We start from the raw sequence: 13,241 nt of genomic DNA, 5'->3' as shown, positions 1-13,241 counted from the left end.
TGCAAAAACTCAGAACTGTATGAGACAAAGGAAACCAAATTCAAAGCTACTTTTGCCTGAGCTTTCACATTCCTTTCAGCTAAAAGGCAAGAAAATCAAAGTAGAAGCTGTTTGGAAGATAATGCTTGTGATGAAAGAATTCATTATCTAGATCAACTGGTTTCCCATGACTGGAGCATTAACCCTTTGCCCCTGGAGAGTAATCTGCTGTCTTTCTAAGGCTGAACATGAATCACTGTGCTAAGTGTTGCCTCAAATGTTTCCAGACACTGGGCGAAATAGTTTGATTAATATTTTTTAAGAAGTCAATTTTTTTGTCTGCTGGATATGTGTTTTGGAGTTTGTGTTGTCATTGCCACTGTGCTCTTGCAGATGCCTTGTTTTTGCTAAAGTGTTGTAACAAATAAATAGCATGGCCACCGTTAGTAATTTTTAATTGATTAGTCATCAGAAGCTTTGTGCACAAGCTAAATAGGCCTCTGAAGTTAAACTAATTGCAAGGAAGTCTTAGGAAAAGCTGTGTGGAATGCTAAACACAGCTGGAACTACAACATGCTCATTCACTCAATAATAAGTTATGCTTCCTAGTTTTTTTATTTCTCTATTAATAACACTTATCCACTATTCTTTAGTACATGATCTTTAACATCCCTTCCAACTCAAAACATTCTATGATTCTCTGACTATATGTTGTAAAGTTTAAAATGCCTTTCTTGGCACAGCAATTTGTCTTAGCAAAACCACTCTGTACCAAAACTACCACAAACCTAGGGTGCAAAAATAGGAGCCACAGACAAACGGGAAGGACAATAGAAAGAGTCTGATCAGAAATAAGAAGTAGAAATTGGTTTGCAGTGATCTAATTAGCAGTACATGTGGAAGAAGATGAGCAAAATCAAATCACTTTAAACTGAAAACTGTTGTGGCTGTGTCATGACATAGTTTTTTTCTCAGTGCCACTATATTAGACTTAATTAAGATTGATCAGCCTTTAAAATGGAAATATTTAAAGCCTATGAGGCAGATTTTAATTTCCATTCCCGCATTTAAACCAAGAAACCTTACCTGTGGCATCCCTGTAATTAATTGTAAGATATTGATCAGAAACAACTGTTTTCTCAGTAGGTTTTTAGTGACCAGCAGCATTCACAACACAGAAGACTACCAGATGGTTTTGCTTCTTCCCTTTTCCTTACATGTCCTTCAAACACTAATATTAGCTCAAACTTCATAAGAGCAATTTGCAATTCTCTCGTCTTACCCAAAGGAGACCAACTCCTTTCAGCACAACAGCTTCTCCTACATCCTTCTCTTGTCCTACAGGCCTTAGCAGGGAATAAAACAGTCACCAGCTTTCTTTCTGTCAGGAGTGCCCCCTGCCACGCTTATCCTAAGATCTTCCTTCTTCCAATTGCCCAGATGCACATGTCACATTCCTCCCTTCCTTTCAGGGCAAGCTCTTCAGACCTCGCAGCTCCCAGGTCTCTCAGACTTTCACAAAGCCTGACTTAAGCACTTTGAGTTCATCTCATCAGACAATCCACCCGTGGCCAGCAAGAATTGTGGGGAGCAGTTCTCTGAACTGCTCCTCTCTGTCCGCTTCAAAATTATCTCAGCCGTAGAAATGTATCTCTACTCTGAATCTGTATGCTGGGGAAGATGAACCCAGACCTCAGCCTTTCCTGAACAGCTCACAGGATCTCAAATTCTATGGATTTATTTTAATAATTTGTTTTATGATAATTCATTTTATTAGGTCAGGTTACAGAAGAGAAGGAAAACAATTTCCCTTGTGTGTTGCATTATGGTTTGAGATAGTAATTTTTTGTTGCTTCCAGAAGAATTTGTGAGAGCCTTTTTTGTTCTCCTAGGAAACTTTCCATTGCCTGAAGACCTGGCAATTCTCCTCAGACAAAAGAAAGCAAACAGTAATGTGGAATACAGAAGCAATTCATGAGCTGGTTTTCTGTGAGTGCAGCCTTTAAAAATGAGTTGGCAAATGCTGACAATGGTGTTAAGCAATCCCGGCTGCCACTAATATTATGTTTTCTCCTTTGGAGACATTCACTATGTGTGTTTTTATTGCTATAAAACACAACTGGATCACAGCTATAAATTGGCTTTTGGGGGGCGGGGGGCGCAAGAAAAAATTAAAGATTGTTCAAACAAACTCCAATACTGTTATTTTCAAGACCCTCAGGAGCTTTTCTGCTCACTTTCATTAAAATTTCTTCATTTTTCCTGTTGGCAGTCACTCAGGGACTGTCTTGCTATGGGAGTAAAGAACCTTGTGTGTATGCTTTTGTCCAGCTAGTCACATTTTTACCCGTGATCCTTGATTAATTGTGTTAGCAACTGACTTGTGATATTAAAGTTACAGTAAAATACTGGTGCTCTGTTTATTGAGTTATTTGGCATGGATAATATTTTGCCTGGATTTTGGTAATCAAAGTTAGGTCTCCATTCACAGTAAATACAGCTGCAGATGGCACAGTAAGCTGCTACATTCCAAAATACATGAAGTTCATTTTAAAATTCTTTGAATGTGAATATTTTTCTTCTCTGGATTTCCATGTACTCTTTTTGTCCTCTATCTTTTCTCTAGATTTAGTGTGAGTACATGCAGAGATGGGCATTGTAACAATTCCTGCCTGTGGGGGTTACCTGACTCATGGGTGTGTAAAGATGGTGACTGTGGCATTCTCAGGATTCAGCAGTAAACAAGGGCACAGAAGTCAGGGGTTCTGTGAATTTCTTGGTTACAAATCACAACAAAACTTTTACTAATAGTAGTAAAAACAAATATAAATATGTGCTAGAAGTCACTACAAAATTACTATGAAAACAAGTATTTATATTACAAGAGTAAAGCAAATATAGTTATATTAGAAGCTATTGCAGAATTCCAATGAGTAAAACAAGTACATACATACTCACAAACTTTTACCTGTGTGCATGCCTGTAAATATATTACGCAAGGTGCTACCAGTATGAAGGTCACCAAACCGCTGTGAAGATTGGTTTCTAATTGACAAGAGAGAAGTTGTTTTACTTCAAAGATCATCCATGTGCATCCCCAGTCTGGGAAATCAAATGCAGAATAAGACTTGCAGAGAAGTTCATTTTGGGTAGGCGGCAAGTTACTTTTTTAGGATGTCAGTTCCTACAACAGTTGTTACTAACTCCTATTTTCATGGAAGGTCAGTTTCTTTGTTCTGAACCCATTCTTTGTTCTGCTGACTGCTCCCCATCAAGGAAGTTTGGACTGAGTTTGTCAGGGTCTGAGTTTATCAGGGATGTCTTGGAGCTCTCGCTAACCTTTCTTTGTTGGTGTGTTTGCTGGGTTGTCTTTGTGGGGCCTGCACTCAGGTGCCTCAATGGTCAGAACTTCCATTCTGCTGTGCAGTGAAGTGGAGGAGAGAGGGGAGCTCACAAAGGCAATAGGTGCAAGGTGTGAGTGTGAGGGATACCCCACTCTCACTGGGCAAAAACTACTTTGGTTCACCAACAGGTGGGCCTGGCTGAAATCAGCCTTGCTCTGCAAGCCAGGAGAACTGTGCAAAGCCGTGTCTTCTCAAAGACTGAGGAGTCTAGGTCATGTCTTATCAGGAATTAACAGTACCAGCCTGAGCTGGGTCTAGACAAAACTAAAACAACTAACTAGTGTAATGTTTAATTAAGATTCCACTTAAGAACATATTTTATATTCAACTATTTTCTACACTTCTTCCCGGTGTATCAAGTTACTTCATGACCCAAGTAAAGTACAGGGTTCCAATATTGTACAAGATTTAGAAACAAAAGTGAACATATCTCCCATGTGCAGCCTGGATTAAAATATTTCATAGTGAAAATAGATGAAAATCATTTAAATAATTTGACTTGTCTCCACAGGAGCTGAACCCTTTCTTTCTTGAGATGTCAAGGCAAAACAGAGGGTGATAGTATAGGAAGGTTGAAATCTTCCTGCCTTCGAGCATCCTGCCAAAGAAACAGCTTCCTCTGAAGCACCCAGACCTTCCTGCTGCAAAGTGCAGAGCTTAAATTAATACCGTAGAAAGCAACAGAAATTCAAGTGCTGGAATCCCTTAATTATGGACCTTTCTGACTCTAGTGTCTCTTGCCTTTTTAACTGAGCTGAACCATTATATGTATTACTTATAATCATCCTTTTTATAATATTGCATCTCAGTCATGTCTTGTCCCATTATGCAAAGCAGGGCACAAACATCTATGATGTACACTTTTGCCCTAAAGGGCATGGAATACATGTAAAATTAAATTACATTACCAAGAGATTTATATGGGAGGACAGCCTTGGTAATAACAATAAATTGGGACTCTTGCTATAGTCTCCCAAGGGAGACAATGCAGTGTGTTCCAAACCCCTGATCTGAGATAAACCTCCTTATATTTTGATAATTTTAATTTTATAGGAAGTATTACTGTCTCAACCTTTGTCTTAGACCTTCAAAGCTTATCAGACCAGCCAGACTTATATAAAGAAGAGAAAAAGTTGAGCAGGACCTACACAGACTGTCAGAGACAGCCTTCTCAAAATTTTAGTGTTATCATGCTGAGTGAATGGCAAGAAGAGAGTTTGTATTAGTAGGAAGAAAGGAGGGTGAGTCAGATTTCTGAGACCACATCTAAAAGCAAGATTTAACAAAGGGAAGTGAAATATTATTACAAAGTATGGTAAGGCTTGCTTGCAAGTAGAGAAAGGTTTCTTCATGATTTCCTGCAAAAGAGCAATCAAGAGTTTAGAGAATGTGTTTGAGACAAATATTTGAACTGGAATCCTTGTTCAAATCCATCATTCAGTGTTCACCATGCTGCTGTGGCGAGGGGGTGGAGCAGCATAAACAGCAGCCACAGCTTTGACTCAAAGGTTAACCACTGTTTTACCAGTGCAGCTGGAGAGAGAAATGTGTCACTCTTTCCATTTTCGTTCCTTTCAACTGAACTCTCTGGATTTGGGAGCCAGGATGTTATTATATGTCTACATTAAGTATCAAAAAGTTATTAAATAATCAGGAGGACCAAGTGGGAGCAAATATTGTTTGAGGAGTCCTGACCTTATTTATAGGATTCAAAGCAATCAAAAAGACATCATCATTGATGTGGATTTTGGAGGGGCTTCTTGTCTATCCTTTTGCAAAGAAATCTTGTGACAGTAACCTCATAACCTCCAGTCAACTAGCTGCTTTCTTTCATGCCATGTAATTGCTTTCTTTTACTGTTTTTATGAAATCCACTTTTGCTGATTTTTTTTTTTTTTTTTTTTTTTGCAATTCTGAATGGAATGAATTCAATGTAATGAATTCAGACCCACCTCATTCACCACTGTTCACAGCAGCCTTGATGTTTGTCCTGCTCAAAGTAAGCACACTGAAATGGTGAAGGTCAATGCCTGTGAAATTGACCAATATAATCAGTTTAAGAGAACATTCTGGTCACATCAAAGTTTCCTCCTTTGGGGCATCCCCTAAAACTGGTACTAAACTGTCTGAGAGGCTGTTAACTTGACCAGAGTATGATGTAAGACGAGACAAAAACCTGGACAAAAACCAGGGTCTAGCATTTAACTGGAGTCACACTTGTAGTTTGAGCTGATGGTAGTGTAAGCTATTAAGCTGGTAATATAAACCTCTCATGAGTACTAAACATAGAGCTTGAAAGTGAATTCAAATGGACAAAGCAGCTGTGCTTTTTCAATGCTTTTTTTAAATGTATTAAAATGTTTGACTTACTGTAATGACCAGTTCCGTCCACACACCTGGAGTGGCCTCTGCAGGTAAAAGAGTGGCCACTCTTTGCAGAGCTGGGAAATGCAAGGAAGCATCTCTTCCATCCTTGCAGAAAACAGGAGCAACATTTCTGAGCTCTGAATGCTCCCAGCCTCCTTATGGCTTCCCTTGTGCCACCAGGTGATGACTGAACTTCACATTCTCCTGATTTCAGTTTCCTGAGCTTCAGCCTGAAGTGGAAGAGGAGTCAGACCACAGCATATTGTTGGTGTTTTTTTCTTAAACAGGGACACACCAAGGGTGGAATTTCACATTACATGCAGGCAAACTGGAAACAGTAATTTTTGTTCACATGATTCAACTGTAAGTGCTCTCTTTATTCCCCATCCTTTGTCTGTGCGTTGTTGTGCTGTGCAGCTCAGAAGCATTGCAGGGAACAGTTGTAGGATGATGGTATACTTGCGTGGAGGAACAAACAAGGCAAAGGATAAAAAGAACTGCAAGGGAAAGAACAGAGCTAAAGGAGAGAAGCCAAATCTGTGCTTTAGATAAGATGTCTCCAACATAGCTCTTATTGTAGAACAGACTTTATCTCCATTTTTAGAAAGTTAAGCGCACAGATTCAACAAGTTACAAAACTTGTGTTTTCCCTTGTTCTTTTACTTAGCAGAAGTTTCTCAAAGCTTTTTTTGCTCTGTTCAAGAGCAGCTTTTCAAGGACATGTTTCAGTTTGCTGAAAACATTATAAATCTGACATACTTTTGTGCTGACCAGGTAAGTTGTTTATCCGACATTCAAATGCATCCAGTGGGGAAGGGAAGGAGCATGATTAGCAGGCTGTGTCCCAGTCAGAGGAGGTCTCCTGGCCTTCCAGAAGATTCTGTGCCCAGTACATTCCTCCCTGGACCTCCCCATGACCTTTGCTATCTGTCCCGGCTGTTAACCTCAGAGATCTAATCATTAGGAAAGACACAGCAGAGAAAGGAAATTAACAGTGTAAGCAAGGCAGAGTTGTATGATGGCATTGATAGGCTGCTGTGAAGGAGCTACTGTTTGGGGAAGCTTTCAGAGGGTTACACAAAGACAATCATGTCTGCCACATCAAATAAATATAGGACACACTAGCAATCAGTGCAGCACTAAGGCAGTTTAGACTGCAACTGGAATGTTTGTCAAAAGGTGCCAGTGCACTGTGCTTGGTCCTCTGTGGTTTGCCAGGCTTCCTGCCTCTCCCTGTAACACTCAGTAAAGGAAGAACTGTCATGGTCATAAACAGTAAAAGTATCATCAACTGTTGCAAATTTGATTTTTGTTAAAGTGCTTTAACATTCTCCATTTTTTTCCAGTTCAACATTTTCAGATATTTTATAGTATTTGTCAATCTGAGTCAAACAGGATGCTAATTTCCTGGTTGTCTACAGTAGATACAAGTTAGTTCACAGCTATGCTCAACTCTGGGCCCGCATATGCAATATGAATGTGACCCACGTGCAGACTAGCAGCTGGGACCCATGGGCAGATGCTGCTTTTCATTCCTAAAGTCATACTTCTCGAGCATCCCCCATTCTGAAGAGATGGGAGCCACTTGTACTCGGTGAGTTTCATGTATCTCATCTTTGCTTGGCCTTTCATAATTTTTATTGCTTAGTTGATATTAAGTTTCTTGATGCTAAGATATATGAGATAGGTAAGTTTTACTGGGAGGTTTATGATGTGCCCTCCCTTTTTTTTGTCAGTGTTGTCAGCAGCTATAAAGATGAATTCAGCACATTAGACCACAATTTCTTTATTGAATTTTAAGTGCCAGTTCTACATTCAAAATTGTGTAGATATAGGCTAGATTATTTTTATCTGTATGCATTATGTTACATCAATCTACATGTTACATCAATCTACATGTTACATCTATCTACATGACATTTATCTGACCTTTTTTTGCCTACTTTCTCAGTCTTAGGAGATAGAGTTTATTATCATAGTCTGTTTTCTTTGATTTCTAACCCCAATCATAGTCTTCTTTCATGTGCAGTCTAACTCTCTCCGACACCAAAACAGGTGCCTCCAGTCTCCCTGTTTCTGGATGCTCCCACAGTACAGCTGTCCATGAGTTCGTTCCTCCCCAGTGACAATCATTCCAAATATATTTACACACCTCATCCTTCAAACAATAACTCCACCACACCCTGCCTGTATTCTCACCAGTTCACAGTTTCCTCTTCTCTAGTTCCTACACACATTAATTTGTCTCCCAATCCCTGTACACCTGTGTCCTGTCAAATTCTCCCCATGTTGTTTCTATCTACCTACAAAAGTGACTAATACCTGTCTCCCTGGCTAGACAATCTTCGCTTGTTTCAAAAGTTCATTCTCTTTACCAGGTTCTCTTTCCTACCCGCCTTTTTTTCTTTTGTTCCTTCAAACTGCTCACCAGAATATGAACCGCTTGCTCTTGATCCAACTTTAATGGGAGTTAGTTCTCTTCTCAGTCTTAGGCTCCATATTCAGTTTTCCCCAGATCTCCTACTGTGCAGGCACACCCCTCAACCTCTTCTTTGAGATTCATCATGTATTTCTTTCTTTCACTCCTTTCCCTCTGGCCCAGGTGTAGGCCCCTGTGCACTCAGAGAGATTAATTCCCGCTGCCCACTTTCCAGCTGTGGGATTAGCACCATTATCTGAGGAGAGACCATGTCTACTTCTCTTGGTAGTAGTTTTCAGCTTGATTGTCATGTTGTAAATACAAGGAGATGTCCACATTTCTTCTTAGACTGGAGAGTCCTATTGCTTTGCAGACTTGTTCTGCCTCTCAGCACTAAGAGTCACAAAGCAATGGTGCATGTTCATTAAGGCTGAAATCTTTAGAACTGTAGGTTGCTAAACCTCAGAACTCTCTTGAAAACCATATTGGGCAATTTTCCATTTTGTATAAAAGCAGCAATTTGACATTTAACATCTGACATCATCTCACCCTATTTCTCAAATACATTTCATACTTGAGCTAACAACACTGATATTTTGTGGGTTTTTACGTTCAAAGTTCCTAATTTCTCATATGGATTAAATCAAGATTAAACAAATCAGAGAAGAATGGGATGGCAAACCTGAGGTAGAAAAGAAGAGGAGAAAATAAGTATTTGAACTTGTAAATAACTGAGGATAGAAGTGGAGAAATTGCCATGTGTGCCTGGTTTTATCAGAGAAGCAATATAAAACACAGAGAAATAAGAATTGATAAAACAAAAAAATTGTTTAAAAAAGTTACAGAAAAAGTCGTTATTATAAGACAAAAAACCCCAAAATGTTCCAAATTTCATAGCTGAACATATTAAAGATGAAAAAGTAGAATTTTATTTTACAATTATAAAAATAAAAGGGGGATAAAGTAGAAAAAAACAGAAAAGAGGGAAAGTAATAACTGCAAAAGGAACATTGATGATGTTTCTGAAGTGTTTCAAAGTATTGCCAGAAAGCTGCAACTTTCTGAGAAGCCACCAAAGGACATGCTTGAAGAGGAAGTGAGGCATGTGCCTTTGTGGTTAGCTGACCCAATTAGTGATGGAAATTTTCCTGATTTAGTAAGCAGGGTATATACCTTTATAAATCACTGTCTTAAATATAATCAGCAGTTCACCCATTTTAACAACAGAGTTGTGATTCTTTGATGCTTGGTTGTCCTTTCTGTTGAAGACAGCTTCTTGGGGCTTCATTTTTCTCATACACAGTGCCAAGCAAGCCAGTATTTTTGTATAAGTGCTCACTTTACAACAGCTTTACTAAAAATAGTAGACTGATTTCACTAGGTGAAATGCTTTGTGAAGTCTTACAGATCAGATTCATTGTTCATTTTGAGCAGGTCAGTACTGAATAAACAGCTGAGCCATCTTCAAATGCAAATGGTTTCTCACCTTAATTTTACAAGAAAATGTGGTGCAGTATGGCATCATTTGGTCTGAACTCAAGAGGACAGCCAAGGTCTGCTCAAAGGATTAAAAAGTTCTTCCTTTGTTTACCAATGAGCATAAGGTCAAAGTTCCATAATTAAAACAGAAACCAGGCAGTCATTTTAATCTAGAATTTCTTTCCAGAATTACACAAAATCACATTAGACAATATTTTTGTATAATATAAAATGCAGCTGTTCAACAGGGAGGGATTTTGTCCAGGTCATAATAGGCACTACTTAAATCATGCTATGACATTGCCAGTATTCAAACTAGTTTTGGCTAAACCTTGAGACCTCTGCCTGAAATGATTGCCATCATCCCAACCCTTATATAACCTTTTCCTTTCCCACCCAATCCTTTTTGTCTCTCTTTCATGCCTTACAGGTTATAAACCCATGCATAACTTAAAAATACTTATAAATCCATTAGAAGTTGGAAAATGTCATTTTCACTGTGTGAATGTGTCAAATTATGAGCAGCTAAAGTTGTTTTGATGTTTCTGGAGATAGTGTTGGCTTTACCCCTTCACATTTCTCTCCCTCATTTCCAGGCAATTGGAAAAATATATAACAATGAAGGGATGTGCTGAAGATTCCTGTTTTATCTTCTTCTGTGTATGGCTGGGAAGAGGAGAAGATGTTGCCAAACCATGTTCCTCCATTGTCAAGTTCTGCATATTTTTAGATTAGAACAATAACATTCAACTTCAGAGCAATTCTCTAGCTGCCAAAAAAATTGCCAGTGTGCCTAAATATTCCCCTAATTCTCACAATATTTACATCCTTTGCAGGTAATTTTTTAGTTCTCTTACAGCTTCAGAATTGGAAAAGTGACTCAGTGCTCCTTGTCTTCTCGCACTGTGCATCTCTGCCCTAATGCAGGGGCCCTGGAGGTGTCCCCAAGCTACCAAATGGGTGGCACTCCCAGGCTGATGCTTCCTCCCAGTGTGCATCAGCTCACTCTGCCCTATAACCTGCTTCAGCCCTGTGAGGGAAACAGGGGCTTCCTAAGAAATTCTGCCTCGAACTGGGGAGAATATTTGCACCTCCTAGCAGCTATATGTACACACACTTTACAAAGCTGAGTGAAAAACTCTGCTGTGCCCAATCCTGACAGAACTGACCATACCTAGACTGGCTAGGGGTGGAATGTGTTTGGTTTACATGGCCTGTTTTTAGGGGTGGGAATGCACACAGAGGTGGCTTCTGTGAGAAGCTGCTGGGAGCTTCCACCATGTCCAGCAAAGCCAGTCCCTAGCAAAGACAGACATGCTGCTGGCCAAGGCTGGGCCAGTTAGAAATGGTGGCAATGCCTTTGTGATAAAATATTTAAGAAAAAAACAAACATTGTGATGCAATTTTAATTGGGACTAGAGAAGAGTGGCGTGAGAACAAGTGAGGAGAACAACCCTGCAGACACCAAGGTCAGTGGAGAAGGAGGGGCAGGAAGTGTTCCAGGTGCTGGAACTGAGATTCCTCTGTAAGTTGTGGTGAGACCATGGTGAAGCAGCTGTGTCCCTGCAGCCCATGGGGATGCACGGGGGACACAGAGATCCACCTGCAGCCTGTGGGGGAGGTGCCCATGTGGAGCGGGTGGATGCCTGCAGGAGGCTGTGATCCTGTGGGAGTCCCAGGGGAGAGAGGGGGCCCTTGCTCCCATGTTGGAGAAGCCTATCCTTGGAGGACTGCCACCCCATGGAAGAGTGACTATGCTGCAGCAGTTTTGGGAGGACTGTTGCCCATGGGACGGACTCACATTGCAGCAGTTTGCAGAGAACTGCTGCTCATGACATGAAGCCCCATCTGTAAGTTCATGGAGAACTGTCTCCTGTGGAAGGGACCCCACAGTGCAGCAGGAGAAAGACTCCTCTCCCTGAGCAGCAGGAGAAGGCTCGGGTGATGAACTGACTGTAACGCCCATTCCCAGTCTCCTTGTGCTGCTAGGCTAGGAGGCAGAGCTGGAAGGAGGGAGTAGGGGGGAAAGGTGTTTTTAAAGGCTTATTTCACTTCTCATTATCCTGCTCTGATTTTTTTAGTAATATATTCACTTCATATCTCTAAGTTGTGCCTATTTTGCCTGTGATGGTATTTGATGAGCGATCTCTCCCAGTCCTTAACCCATGAACCCTTAGTTAAATTTTAATCACTTTTTAAAAAAATATCTGCTCCATTATCCTGGTTTTGGCTGGGATAGAGTTAATCTTCTTCTTACTAGCTGGTACAGTGCTTTGATTCAGTGTGAGAACAGCATTGATAAGTCCCTGATGTCTCAGTTGTTGTTGAGCTTACCTCAACAACAAGGACTCAAGTCAAGGACTTTTCAGTGTCTCCTGCTCCACCAGTGAGCAGATGCACCAAAAGCTGGGGGAGCCTATGGCCAGGAAAGCTGCCCCAAACTGGCCAAAAGGATTTCCCTTCCACAGAAGATCATTTCCAGTACATAAACTGGGGGGAGTTTGCTTGGAGGGTCTGACAGCTGCTTAGGAATGGGCTGGACATTGGTCAGCAAGCAATGAACAATTGTATTGCGCATCACTTGTGCATCTCGGGGTCTATTCCTCTCCCCTTTCCAGTACTATTGTTTTTATGACTATCATTAAAAGGATTAGATTTATATTAGTATTATTGTATTAGTAGTAGTAGATCTCTCCTTTTCAGCACTGCTATCTTCATCATCATCATCATCATCATTTTTTTAAATTATTAAACTGCTGTTATATCAAACCACAAGATTTTCTTTTTTCCGATTCTCCTCCACATCCCGCTGGGGGCAGAGTGGAGGAGCCAGCAATTGGCTGCTTGGCACTGAGTTGCAGACTGGGGTTAAACCACAGCACCCATTTATTCCATTTCCTGTTACACCATGTTTCAACTTATTTAGGAGTTTTCTTGCTAAATGTTAAAAATAACTCAAAGTGATGACTGCCTTTGATTACACAGGGGAGAGAGGGAGAGAGTGTGGACAAGCAGGCAGCATTCTGACACTCAATTATCTCAAAGAGTAATCTCAAGGAGTGGAAGTGCAAAGCATGCAGTCACTTCAAGATTTGCAGGGTGTGTATCTTCTGTGAATCCACATGAACTGAAGAACTCACAAAACTCTGTTGAAACACCATTGAAAATTAGCAGAGCATTCCATGCGGCACTTCACTTTTCATTTTGCAACATTCCATTTAATTTCTCTGCTTTCCTATCTTAAGTGCCCTTAGTGCTTTATCTGATCTATTCTGATTTTATCCAAACATTCATGGTTTTCCTTCTGAAAACATCATTCAGCAAAAAGAAGTCCTTGCTGCTCTGGCTTGCCATTGATTCTCCAGAGCCTGTACATGCAGATTTTGCTCACAGAAGCCCCCACTGAAGAAGAGGGTGAAGGACTGCTTAAATGCTATATTCAGCTTTTTTTGCCCTTTTATATTTGACCTTTGAACATGTTTTTCCATTCTTCTAGCTAAAAAATTCCTGGTTTTAGTCTCTCTCTTCCACAGACCTTGTGCAGGCCGCAGACAGGATATTTCCTGCTGGACAGCATGTGCTTAAGGTTCTCT

This window comes from Melozone crissalis, unplaced genomic scaffold (genome assembly GCF_028551555.1).
Source record: "Melozone crissalis strain CALT ecotype California unplaced genomic scaffold, PUWL_Pcris_2 ptg000013l_1, whole genome shotgun sequence".
Taxonomy (NCBI): Eukaryota; Metazoa; Chordata; class Aves; order Passeriformes; family Passerellidae; genus Melozone; species Melozone crissalis.
The sequence above is the reverse complement of the archived record's forward strand: the minus strand, read 5'-3'. Positions refer to the sequence as shown.